The sequence below is a fragment of the Theropithecus gelada genome, chromosome X, assembly GCF_003255815.1.
Source record: "Theropithecus gelada isolate Dixy chromosome X, Tgel_1.0, whole genome shotgun sequence".
NCBI classification, from domain to species: Eukaryota; Metazoa; Chordata; class Mammalia; order Primates; family Cercopithecidae; genus Theropithecus; species Theropithecus gelada.
The window spans coordinates 71,941,082-71,954,172 of NC_037689.1; the positions used below are offsets into that span (position 1 = coordinate 71,941,082).

A 13,091-nucleotide genomic window follows, 5' to 3' on the forward strand; every position below is an offset into this window, starting at 1 on the left:
ATGTGGTGAAACACTCCTGTTTATGAAAAGCAGAGGGAAATGTATGGAGAACTTGGTGTTGCACATTAGGTACCAGCTCAGTTACAGTTGGGTAGAGCAATAAGCAGGATCTTGGGTCCCTGAGTCTTGGCTGAGGATCTTTGACAGCATTTCTGGACCTGCCCTGGGCCAGAGGGGAGGCTACTGCCCTGAAGGGTGAGTCCCAGGCCTGGCAACATTCACCACAAGCTGACTGAAGAGACCTTTGGCTTTAAGTGAGCATTGGTAGTAACCTGGCAGAACTCACAGCAGTGTGGTGATTGTGATGCCCACAGCGAGAAGATTATTTGCCTGTGGAAAGGGGAGGAAAGAGTAAGAAGGATGTTTTTCTAAAAGCAGGATTTGCTTCCGTAGGAGGCAAGTTCCTTGACATGGAATAGTGCAATCTGTATATGGGTTATTATAATAGGAAAGACATTTATACTTGCACAGTTTAAATCACTCTTAAATTTTGAACATGTGAATTATCCCAAAAAATCTTTAATTTTTTGGTAATTTTTACTCTTTTCGTGCACATGTTGATTTCTTAATGTTAAATTCTTCATTTAAAGATAGGGTTCTCTGTTGAGAATATTTTCATGGGATAAAACAATTTTTTCATGACAAAAAAAAAAGGAAGGACTTTGTCTTGTGATTCAAGTGCCAGTTTAGCTCTTATGGAGTATAACATTGGGCAAATTTCTAAGGCTTTTGACTACAATTCCTGGTTCCCAGACAGCATCTCTGGACCTGCCCAGGTTTGTGGGAACTCCTTTTTTCCTGAAAGTAAGGACACAAACTTGGCTGGCTTCACCACCTGAAGACTGTAGGGTCCTAGGACCTTGAGTGAACATAGTTGATAGCCAACCAGTGGTTATAGCAGGCCTTAGGCAAGACCCAGTGCTATTCTGGTTTCAGGTCTGACTCAGCAAAGTACTAGTGGTGGTAACCACAGGGGTGCTTGCATCACCACATTCTCAGTTCTATGTGGCTCAACACAGAGAAAAAAAAAATTCCATTTCTTTTGGAGAAAGTAATTGGAAGGATCAAAAGTCTCTGCTTGGTAATCTAGAGAATTCTTCCATATCATATTAAAGACAACAAAGGCCGTACCTCTACAAGTCTATCAAAACCATAGTGTTATTGGGCTTGGGGCCCAAGTACCTTCAACTACTCAGAAAGTCTTCTCAAAAATTACAGGCACCAAAAAATCCAGATTGCAAATAATACAATAAATATCTAACTCTTCAATGCCGAAACATCGATGAACATCTACAAGCATAAACACTATCCAGGAAAACAGAGCCTCACCAAACCAGGAAAAAGTCCTAGAGAAACAGATATGTGACCTATCAGACAGAGAATTCAAAATAACTATTTTGAGGAAACTCAAAGAAATTCAAGACAACACAGAAAAGGAATTCAGAATTCCATCAGATAAATTTAACAAAGATAGAAATATTATAAAGAATCAAGCAGAAATTCTGGAGTTGAGAAATGCAATTGACATATTGAAGAATGCATCAGTCTTTTAATAGCAGAATTGATCAAGCAGAGGAAAGAATTAGTGAGTTTGAAGACAGTCTATTTGGAAAGATGCAGTTAGATAAGGCAAAAGAAAAACAAAACAATGAAGGATGCCTACACGATCTAGGAAATAGCCTCAAAAGGGCAAATCTAAGAGTTATTGGCCTTAAAGAGGAGGTAGAGAGATAGGAGTAGAAAGTTTATTCAAAAAGATAATAATAAACAACTTCTCAAACTTAGAGAATGCTACCAATATTCCAGTACGAGGAGGTTATAGAACACTGAGCAAATTTAACCCAAATAAAACTCCCTCAAGAAATTTAATAGTCAAACACTAAAAAATCAAGAATTAAAAAAAAATCCTAAAATCAGCAAGAAAAACAACATACAATGGAGCTCCAATACGCCTGGCAGCAGACATTTGAGTGGAAACCATACAGGTCAGGAGAGAGTGGCATGACATATTTAAAATCCTAAGGAAAAAATAGTACTCTAGAATAGCATATCTATGAAATAGTTAATTTGAGTAACTGTGTGTGTGTGTGTGTGTGTGTGTGTGTGTATGCAGGTGTGTTACATAGGTATACTTGTGCCATGGTGGTTTGCTGCACCTATCAACCCATCACTTAGGTTTTAAGTCCCACATCCATTAGGTATTTGTCCTAATGCTCTCCCACCCCTTACCCCCCAACTCCCCAACAGGCCTCAGTGTGTGCTATTCTCCTCCCTATGTCCATATGTTCTCATTGTTCAACTCCCACCTATGAGTGAGAATATGTGGTGTTTAGTTTTCTGTTCCTGTGTTAGTTTGCTAAGGATGATGGCTTCCAACTTCATCCATATCTCTACAAAGTACATTATCTCATCTTTTTAATAGCTGCATAGAATTCCATGGTGTATATGTACATTTTCTTTACCTAGTCTATGATCGACGGACATTTGGGTTGGTTCCATGTCTTTGCTATTGTAAGCAGTGCTGCAATAAACATACATGTGCATGTGTCTTCATAGCAGAATGATTTATATTCATTTGGATGTGTACCCAATAATGGGATTGCTGGGTCAAATGGTATTTCTGGTTCTAGATCCTTGACAAATTTTCACAGTGTCTTCCACAATAGTTGAACTAATTTACATTCCCACCAACAGTGTAAAAGTGTTCCTGTTTCTCCACAGCATCACCAGCATCTATTGTTTCTTAACTTTAATATACATCATTTGACTGGCATAAGATGGTATCTCACTGTGGTTTTGATTTGCATTTCTCTAATAATCAGTGGTGATGAGCTTTTTAAAAAATATGTTCGTTGGCTACATAAATGTCTTCTTTTGAGAAGTGTCTGTTCATATTATTTGCCCACTTTTTAATGGGATTTTTTTTTGTCTTGTAAATTTCTTTAAGATCCTTGTAGATTCCGGAAATTAGTCCTTTGTCACATGAGTAGATTGGAAAAATTTTTTCCCATTTTGTAGGTTGCCTGTTCACTCTGATGATTGTTTCTTTTGTTTTGCAGAAGCTCTTTAGTTCAGTTAGAACCCATCTGTCAATTTTGGCTTTTGTTGAAATTGCTTTTGGTGTTTTTGTCATGAAGTCTTTGCCTATGCCTATGTCCAGAACGGTATTGCCCACGTTTTCTTTTAAGGTTCTTATGGTTTTGGGTTTTACATTTAAGTCTTTAATCCATCTTAAGTTAATTTTGGTATAGGTTGTAATGAAGGGGTACAGTTTCAGTTTTCTCCATATAGCTAGCCAGTTTTCTCAGCACCATTTATTAAATAGGAAATCCTTTCTCCTTTTCTTGTTTTTGTCAGGTTTGTTGAAGATGACATGGTTGTAGATGTGTAGTGTCATTCCCGAGTTTTCTGTTCTGTTCCATTCTTCTATATGTCTGTTTTGGTACCAGTATCATGCTGTTTTGGTTACTGTAGCATTGTAGTATAGTTTGAATTCAGGTAGTGTGATGTCTCCAACTTCGTTCTTATTGCTTAGGATTGTCTTGGCTCTATGCGCTCTTTTTTGTTCTATATGGAATTTAAAGTAGTTTATTCTAAATCTGTGAAGAATATCAATGGTAGTTTGATGGTAATAGCATTTAATCTATAAATTACTTCAGGTGGTAAGGCCATTTTCACAATATTGATTCTTATCCATGAGCACGGAATGTTTTTTCATTTGTTTGTGTCCTCTCTTATTTCCTTGTGCAGTGGTTTGTAGTTTTCCTCGAAGAAGTCCTTCATATCTCTTGTAAATTGTATTCCTAGGCAGTTTATTCTCTTTGTAGCAATTGTGAATGGAAGTTAATTCATGATTTGGCTCTTTTCTAGTCTATCATTGGTGTATAGGAATGCTTGCGATTTTTGCACATTGATTTTGTATCCTGAGACTTTGCCGAAGTTGTTAATCAGCTTAAGGAGTTTTTAGGCTGAGATGATGGGGTTTTCTAAATATAAAATCATGTCATCTGCAAACAGAGACAATTTGACTTTCTCTCTTGCTATCTGAATACACTTTATTTCCTTCTCTTGCCTGATTCCACTGGCCAGAACTTCCAATGCTATGTTAATAGGAGTGGTGAGAGAGGGTATCCTTGTCTTATGCCAGTTTTCAAAGGGAATGCTTCCAGCTTTTGCACATTCGGTATGATATTGCCCATGGGTTTGTTATAAATAGCTCTTATAATTTAGAGATATGTTCAACCAATACATAGTTTATGGAGATATTTTAATATGAAGGAATGTTGAGTTTTATCAAAAGCCTTTTCTGCATCTATTGAGATAATCATGTGGTTTTTGTCATTTTTTTTTCTACTTATGTGACATATTATGTTTATTGAATTGTGTATGTTGAAACAGCTTTGCACCCTAGGATGAAGCTGACTTGATTGTGATGGATAAGCTTTGTGATGTGCTGCAGGATTTGATTTGCCAGTATTCCATTGAGGATTTTCTCATCAATGATCATCAGAAATATTGGCTGGAAGTTTTCTTTTGTTGTTGTGTCTCTGCCAGATTTTGGTATCAGGATGATGCTGGACTCATAAAATGAGTCAGGTAGGAGTCCCTCCTTTTAAATTCTTTGAATGAATGGTACCAGATCCTCTTTGTACCCCTGGTAGAATTTGGCTGTGAATCCATCTGGTCCTGGGCTTCTTTCAGTTGGTAGGCTATTAATTATTGCCTCTATTTCAGAGCTTGTTATTCGTCTATTCAGGGATTTGATTTCTTCCTGGTTTAGTCTTGAGAGGATGTATGTGTCTAGAAATTTATCCATTTCTTCCAGATTTTCTAGTTTATTTTAAAGCAAGTATTATTAGAGCTAAAGAGAGAGACAGATGTTAGTTCAATAATAGCTGGAGATGTCAACAACCCCCTATCAGCATTGAACAGATCTTTGAGACAGAAACTCAACAAAGAAACATTTGACTTAACCTGAACTATAGAACAAATGGATCTAATAAATATTTATAGAACATGTAATCCAATTGCTGCAGAATATACATTCTTCTCATCACGTGGATCATTCTCAATGATAGACCACATGTTTGGTCACAGACAAGTCTTAAGATATTAAAAGATTAAGAAAATATCAAGCATCTTCTCTGATCACTGTGGAATAAAACTGTAAATCAATAACAGGAAAAATTTTGGTAACTATACAAACACGTGGAAATTAAACAATGTGCCCTTCAGTGAACTGCGGGTCAACTAAGAAAGTAAAAATGAAATTGAAAATGTTCTTGAAACAAATGATAATAGAATCACAACATACTGAAATTTATGGAATACAGTAAAGGCAGATTAACAGAAAAATATATTGCTATAAGAACCTACATCAAGAAAGAAGGAAAACTATAAATAAACAATTTAATGATAAATCTTAAAGAACTAGAAAAGCAAGAGCAAAACTAACCCAGAATTAGTAGAATAAAGTACATCACAAAGATCAGAGCAGAAATAAATATATTTGAAATGAAGAAAAAAATACAAAAGGTTAATGAGGCATAAAGTTGGTGTTTCGAAAACAAAATTGACAAACCCTTAGCTAGACAAATGAAGACAATAGGGGAGGAGATCCAAGCAAATAAAATCAGAAACAAGAAAGGAGATATTACAACTGATACTGGAGAAATTCAAAGGATCATTAGTGGTTACTATGAGCAACTATATGCCAATAAGTTGTAAAATCTAGAGGAAATGGATAAATTTTTAGACAAACATAACCTACCAAGTTTGAACCATGAAGAAATCCAAAACTTGAACAGATCAAGAATAAGTAAACCGATCTAAGATGTAATTGAAAGTGCCCCAGCAAAATGAAGTCTGGGACCTGATGGCTTCACTACTGAATTACACCAAATTTTTAAAGAAGAGAAAATACCAATCCTACTAAAACTATTCTGAAAAGTAGAAGAGGAGGGAGTACTTCGAAACCTATTCCATTAAGCCAGTATTATCTTGATAACAAAATCAGACAAAAACACATCAAAAAAGTTACAGGCCAATATACCTGATTAATATTGATGCAAAAATCCTCAACAAAATAGTAGCAAACCAAATTCAAAAAAACACATTAAAAAGATTATTCATCATGACCAAATGAGATTTATCCCTGTGATGCAAGGATGGTTGGGCATATGCAAATCAATCAATGCGATACTTAATACCAACAGAATTAAGGACAAAACCTATGTGATCATTTCAATGATGCTGTGAAAGCATTTGATAAAATTTAACATCACTTCATGAAAAAACTCTAAAAAAAAATTCTAGGTATAAAAGAAATATACCTCAACATAATAAAAGCCATGTATGACAGAGCCACAGCTAGTATAATGCTAAGTGTGAATAAACTGACAGCTTTTACTCTAAGATCTGGAACTCGCCAAGAATTCCTACTTTCACTACTGTTATCCAACATAGTGCTGCAAGTCCTAGCTAGAACAATTAAGGAAAAGAAAGTAACATAGGGCATCCAAATTGGAACAAATAAGTGAAATTTTTCTTGTTTTCAGATGATATAATCTTATATTTAAAAAAACTAAAGACTCCACAAAGAAGCTATTAGAACTCATAAACAAATTCAGTGAAGTTACAGTATAAAATAGCAACATACAAAAATCATCAGTGCTTCTGTCAACAGCAAACAATCTGAGAAACAAATAAAAAAAGTAATCTCATTTACAATAGTCACAAATAAAGTAAAATACCTAGGAAATATCTTAACCAAGAGAGTGAAATATATCTACAATAAAAACTATAAAACATTGATAGTATAATTTGAAGAGAGCTCATAAAAAACTGTAAAGATATTCCATGTTCACAGATTGGAAGCAATCTAAAGACTCAATGCAATCCCCATCAAAATACAAATGATGTTCCTCACAGAAATAGAAAAACAATCCTAAAATTTATATGGCACCACAACAGGCCCACAGTAGCCAAGAGTATATTAATCAAAGAGAACAAAATGGGCAGAATTACATTACCTGACTTCAAATTATACCACAGATCTATAGGAAAACAAACAAACAAACAAACAAACAACAACAACAACAAAAACAGCACAGTACTGGCATAAAATACAGATGCATAGGCCAGTTAAACAAAATAGAAAGCCCAGAAACAAGTTCACACACCTAGAGTGAACTTATTTTCAAAAAAGGTGCCAAGAACACACACTGGGAAAAAGACAATCTTTTCAATCAGTGGTTCTGGGAAAACTGAATATCCATATGCAGATTTATGAAATTAGACCCTTATCATTTGCCATATAGAAAATCAAGTCAAAATGAATTAAAGACTTAAATATAAGATGTCAAACTATGAAACTATTAAAAGAAATCATGGATGTCTTCTTTTGAGAAATCATTCTTAGCAAACTATCACAAGAACAGAAAACCAAACACCGCATGTTCTCACTCATAGGTGGGAACTGAACAATGAGATCACTTGGACTCGGGAAGGGGAACATCACACACCGGGGCCTATCATGGGGAGGGGGGCGGGGGGAGGGATTGCATTGGGAGTTATACCTGATGTAAATGACGAGTTGATGGGTGCAGCACACCAACAAGGCACAAGTATACATATGTAACAAACCTGCACGTTATGCACATGTACCCTACAACTTACAGTATAATAATAATAAATAAATTTAAAAAAAAAAAAAAAAGAAATCATGGGACAAACTCTCTAAGAATCGGTCTGGGTAAAAGTTTCTTGAGTATTACTCCACAAGTACAGGCAATCAAAAAAAAAAAATAGATAACTGGAATCACATGAAGTTAGAAAGCTTCTGCACAGCAAATGAAGCAATCAACAAAATGAAGAAAAAACCAACAGAATTGGAAAAAAAAATTGCAAATTACCTATCTGACAAAGGACTAATGACCAGAGTATATAAGAAGCTCAAACAAATCTATGGAAATAAATCTAATAATGTAATTAAAAATGAACAAAATATCTGAATAGGTATTTCTCAAAAGAAGACAAACAGGCACATGAAAAGGTGATTAAAGTCGCTGACCATCAGATAAATGCAAATCAAAACTACAGTGCGATATCATCTCGTTTAAAATGGCTTATATCCAAAAGACAGGCAATAAGAAATGCTGGCAAGGATATGGAGAAAAGGGAACCCTCATACACTGCTGATGCAAATGTGAATTAGTACAACCTCTATGGAGAATAATTGGGAGGTTCCTCAAAAAACTAAAAATTGAGTTACTGTATGATTCAGTAATATCACTGCTGGGTATATACCCAAAAGAAAGGAAATCAGTATATCAAAGAGATGTCTGCACTCTCATGTTTGTTGCACTGCTCTTCACAACAGCCAAGATTCAGGAGCAACCTAAGTGTCCATCAACAAATGAATGGGTAAAGAAAGTGTGGTACTAATACACAATAGAGTGCCATTCATATAATATATCATGCCGATTCTTCTCAAATTGATTCACAGGATTAATTAAATTCTCATCAAAACTAGCAAAGACTTTTGTAGACATAGACAAACTTCTAACATTTATAAGAAAAGTTTTAGGCACTAGAATAGCCAAAAACATTTTTTTTTCCTTTTAATTACATTTATTTTAATGCTGAATTTACTCCCGTGCCATAAGTTTTTGTTTCTTCAGTTTCTTCTGGGATATCTTTTTCTTCTGGGCACCCTCTTCTTCTGGTTTAGGAACAATCTGTTCCTTTTCAGTAAGGATCATCTCAATGTGGCAGGGAGAGCTCATGTATGGGTTAATCTGACCATGAGCTCTGTAGGTCCCGGCGCATCTTAGGTGCTTTGTTCACTTGGATATGCTCGATGACCAGAGAATCTACATCTAAACCCTTAAGTTCAGCATTACTCTCTGCATTTTTAAGCATGTGCAGCAAAAATTCAGCACTCTTTTTGGGCCACCGACCTTGTGTCCAGCCCCACTGCTTGGCCTGGGCACACCTGCCAACTCCACCATTGTAACGTCGGAATGGTACGCACTGTTTCTGTAAAGTGACATCTTTCAGATACTTCGTGGCTTTTCGAATATGCATACCCTTGATGGCCTGGGCAGTTTCACGAGTGTTCTTAAAGTGAACACGAAGATTGGAACCTCTTGATTTGCATGATTTCGTGGGGTTCTCTGGGTCAAGTGAATAGTGAACCATTTTCACAGATGACCTCAGGCCGCTTAGGGAAAGAGCGCCAAAAACATTTTTAAAAAGAACAATATAGTCAGAAGAATCACTCCACTAGACAGCAAGTCCTTCTATATAGTCAGGCTAATTAAGATAGTGCGATATTGGTGGAGAAATAATCATAAAAATCAATGAAACAGAGATATCAATGGAACAGAGTAAAAAACCCAGAAATAGATTAGTAGAAATATTCTGAACTGATTTGCGGCAATGGTTTAGAATCAACACAACGGAGAAACAGTAGACTTTTCAACAAATGGGACTGAAGCAATTGGCCATCCATAGGCAAAACAAACAAACAAACAAAAAGTCATAAACTTTGACCTAAGTCTCACATTTTTAACCAAAAAGAACTAAAAATAGATCACACATGAATATAATACTATAAAACTTATTTTGAAAAAAATGAGGTAATCTGAAATTTTTAATGCTTAGGAGAATAGTTCTTTGACTTAATACCAAAAGTAAAATCCTATTAATAAAAGTTATATTTTATGCCATACAAATTAAAAACACTTGTTCTGTAAAAGACTTTATGAAGAGGATGAAAAGACAAGATACAGACTGGGAGAAAATATTTGGAAATCACATATCCAACAAAGAATGATTATCTAGAGTATTTAAAAAGCCTCAAAACTCAACAATTTAAAACAAACAATCCAATTACAAAATGAGCAAGAGTCATGAAGAGATATTTCACTAAAGAGTGTGTACAATGCCCAAAAATAAATTATACCTTACCGTTTCTCAGAGAAGATACATTGGGTATACCCTGTTTTTTTTTTATTCTTAAAAATTGTTTTCTAAAAATCTAACTCTAGCATCAAGCAAATCAATTTTCCACCAGTTCCAATGGTACCTAAAATAATTGAACGATGTGTTTTTTTTTTGTTTGTTTGTTTTTTGTTTTTTTCACTTTTGGCAGGTCTCCTGACAACAGGAAGCCCTTTAGAGTGAGGCATGAGTGCCTTTCTCAAAAGTCACTTTTACCTAAGAAAAAAGAATTACTCTATAAAGCAAAATAGCAGACCAATAGGAACAAGTTTACCTTGCTGAAAAAGGAAGTAACAAAATTCCTGGGTAAAAATGAAAATTTTAAGATGTAGAAGACATCTATTGCTTTATAGTAAACCTCCATCTCATCATATAAAGAAGCTAAAATCACCTTGTAAAATTAAATTATTTGCCAACAGCAAATACATATTTAGGTCTCTAAATATGTGTATTTTGTTTTGAAAACTGTCCACTGGCAATGACATAATCGTTAAGGTTTTCAAATAAAATAAAACTATGGAAAACATAGCTATTCAGAGTTTGAGCCACAGCTCCAGATATCGCTGTTCACTTAGTGGCAATTTATATGAATTAAAAGAATAATATCTGGGGCGGCAGGGGAATGGACCCATGGAAGATAGTTTTTCACACTCAAACTGAAAATATGTTGGAAAAATTTATATTTTTCAGCTAGGTGCATTACATCTTCTAAATTGTGTTGAATAAAAATAAATTGTATAAAGTTTTACTTTAGCTATCATTCTAACAGTATAGTAAAATAAGGACAAATGTGTGATAGATGAAATACATCATTATAAATGAAAATATATTACTGAGCTGATGTTGAAAGATACAGGGAGGATTAAAAAACATACCCACTCAGATGTGAGCCAGATGGAATCCCCAAGCTTTAACTAAAAAAATCCTATGCCCTTGTGTTAATGATAGTTTTTCCACATTGATCTCAGAGACTCTTCCTACCTACCAACAACAGAATTTGAAACCTTGAAAGAAGATATTTGAATTAAGTCATTCCAATGAGTAAGACCTCTTGGATCCAAACTGCCTAAGCCCCTCAGCCTGGAAAGCTAGACAGCAGCCTTTGTGAGGAGATCTCTTTACTAATAATTAACAGAAAGGACTGCAATCAAGTCAGAAAACCTCTCACAGCTCCAGTGTCACTGAAAGGGCACTTTAGCACTGTTTTACCTAGCAGACTAATGAAATGGAAATTTGTAGGTTATGAGATCAGCACTACCTTAAGTGGATCCTGTATTGTTGGGTTTACAAGAGTAGTTTTATTAGCTTTTTCTCCTTGCAATTTCCAGCTAATGTTGCATGATCAGATTAGGGTAGCAGGAAAGCACTACATTTAAAGAACCTTTGTAGGTAGAGAACTTGCTGGATTTTCTCAATAGATTGAACACAAAATATAACCTTTCTGCCTAATAAAAGCTTTATTGATGCAAATGTCTACTTTCAGGGATTTCTGAAGCAGGTTTAGCATGAGCAAATTTGTGAATAGAAAACTTTTGTTTTCAGTGGCTTACAACCCTTCCTTCAGTGCTCCTTTATGCCTTTTCTCAATCCCCATCAACCCACCCACCAAGAACTTAAAACCTTCATTCTGCTTTCCAGCTGTCCAAGACTTCTCATGGCCCAGTCACCTAAGCTTTCTCTTCTTACTAAACAATTTGCATTCTGGACATTTCACTGTTTCAATTGCCCCACTTCAATCAAATTTCATCTGCTCTATGTCCTCTTTCTTTCTGAACCAATCTCTACTAATTTGATAAACTTATTTGAGTACTATATAGTACTGTGATAGATGGAAGTAAAATAATTGTAATTGAACAATTACAATTTTATAAAGGTTAAATGTTTAAAACATGAAAATATTTTAAAGGAAACAAACTAGTGTGAAAAATAGTTAGCATAAGGGCAAGCTCTTTAGTGTCCTTCAAAGCACCTATGTAAATAGCTGCCTATGTACTAACATATCACCAATAGTCATTTAAAACTCTGATATTTTCAACTGCTTAATATTTCCAAAGCAGTGATTGTCTTCAATGCCATACTTTGTTTTAATTTACAAAGTCTATAAATTAAAACTACTACTCAGATAAGAAGAAAATAGCTAAGAGATTTATAAGAACAAGGCAGATTTATAGAACATAATCATGACCAAAAAGGACAACCCATGCAGCAGTCAGATAATACTCTCACTGCTTTAGGGTTTGCAGAATATGTTCATATTCATGATTTCATTTGATCATCACAGCAATTCCATGATATAAACATTTATACATATGTGTATATATTTGATTTTATGTTATCCTAATATATACAAGATTGTTGCATAATTTTGCAGATGAGGAAACAAAGCTGACAGAAGCTAACTTGTTCAAGATGCCAATATGGAGATAGTAACACAAGATTTCTGACTCATACTTTGATATTTTCTCTACTATAATTATATTCCTGGCTTCTTAAATTTTCCTAAGCCAGGTATGGACTTTTACTTGCCTTGGAAACTTTTCACTGCCAGTACTCCTTATATCAATGATAAAGAAAAACAAATAATCAGATTCACGACATTTTATTGTTCTTTTTATTTTTTTAATAAGTCATTCTCTTAGTAATAATCGTTACTGTTACAGATAATACTAATAACTCCCACATTCACATTAAACTTGATCAACAACTACAGGCCCTATAAACAGAGGTTCATTTTTTGTTGGAATCTTAGATTATCTCTCATTGTCCCCAAGTCAAAATGATTTTCCTCAAAAGACAATTACTTAACAGTGTGGCTCTTGGATTTGACTAAAATCTTTTCTTACTCTCCTTTCTTTAGCACACGTTGTTTTTATAATCAAATCTTTATTTGCATCCTGTGTCAATTGGAACCTCAAGAAAGTAGATGTTGACATGAAGCCAGTAATGTGAGAGTTTTATTTGGCACACTGCTTATGAAAGACAAAATGAGGAGGGAGTCTTTAGTCTCATCTGACACCTGTGAAATAAAAAAGGGAAGGAATATGTTTGGACAGGAGGATCATCCTATCATCATACAGAGTTGGCAT

The 13,091-nt window shown here is 34.9% G+C and overlaps 1 pseudogene across 1 annotated transcript; it reads right to left on the reverse strand.

Moving 5' to 3' along the window:
- Nucleotides 1-8,648: 8,648 nt before the first annotated feature.
- Nucleotides 8,649-9,231, reverse strand: LOC112615851 (annotated as a pseudogene). Its single transcript, XR_003117484.1, has one exon. The product of XR_003117484.1 is annotated as a 60S ribosomal protein L17 pseudogene (transcript).
- Between the last annotated feature and the right edge of the window lie 3,860 nt (nucleotides 9,232-13,091).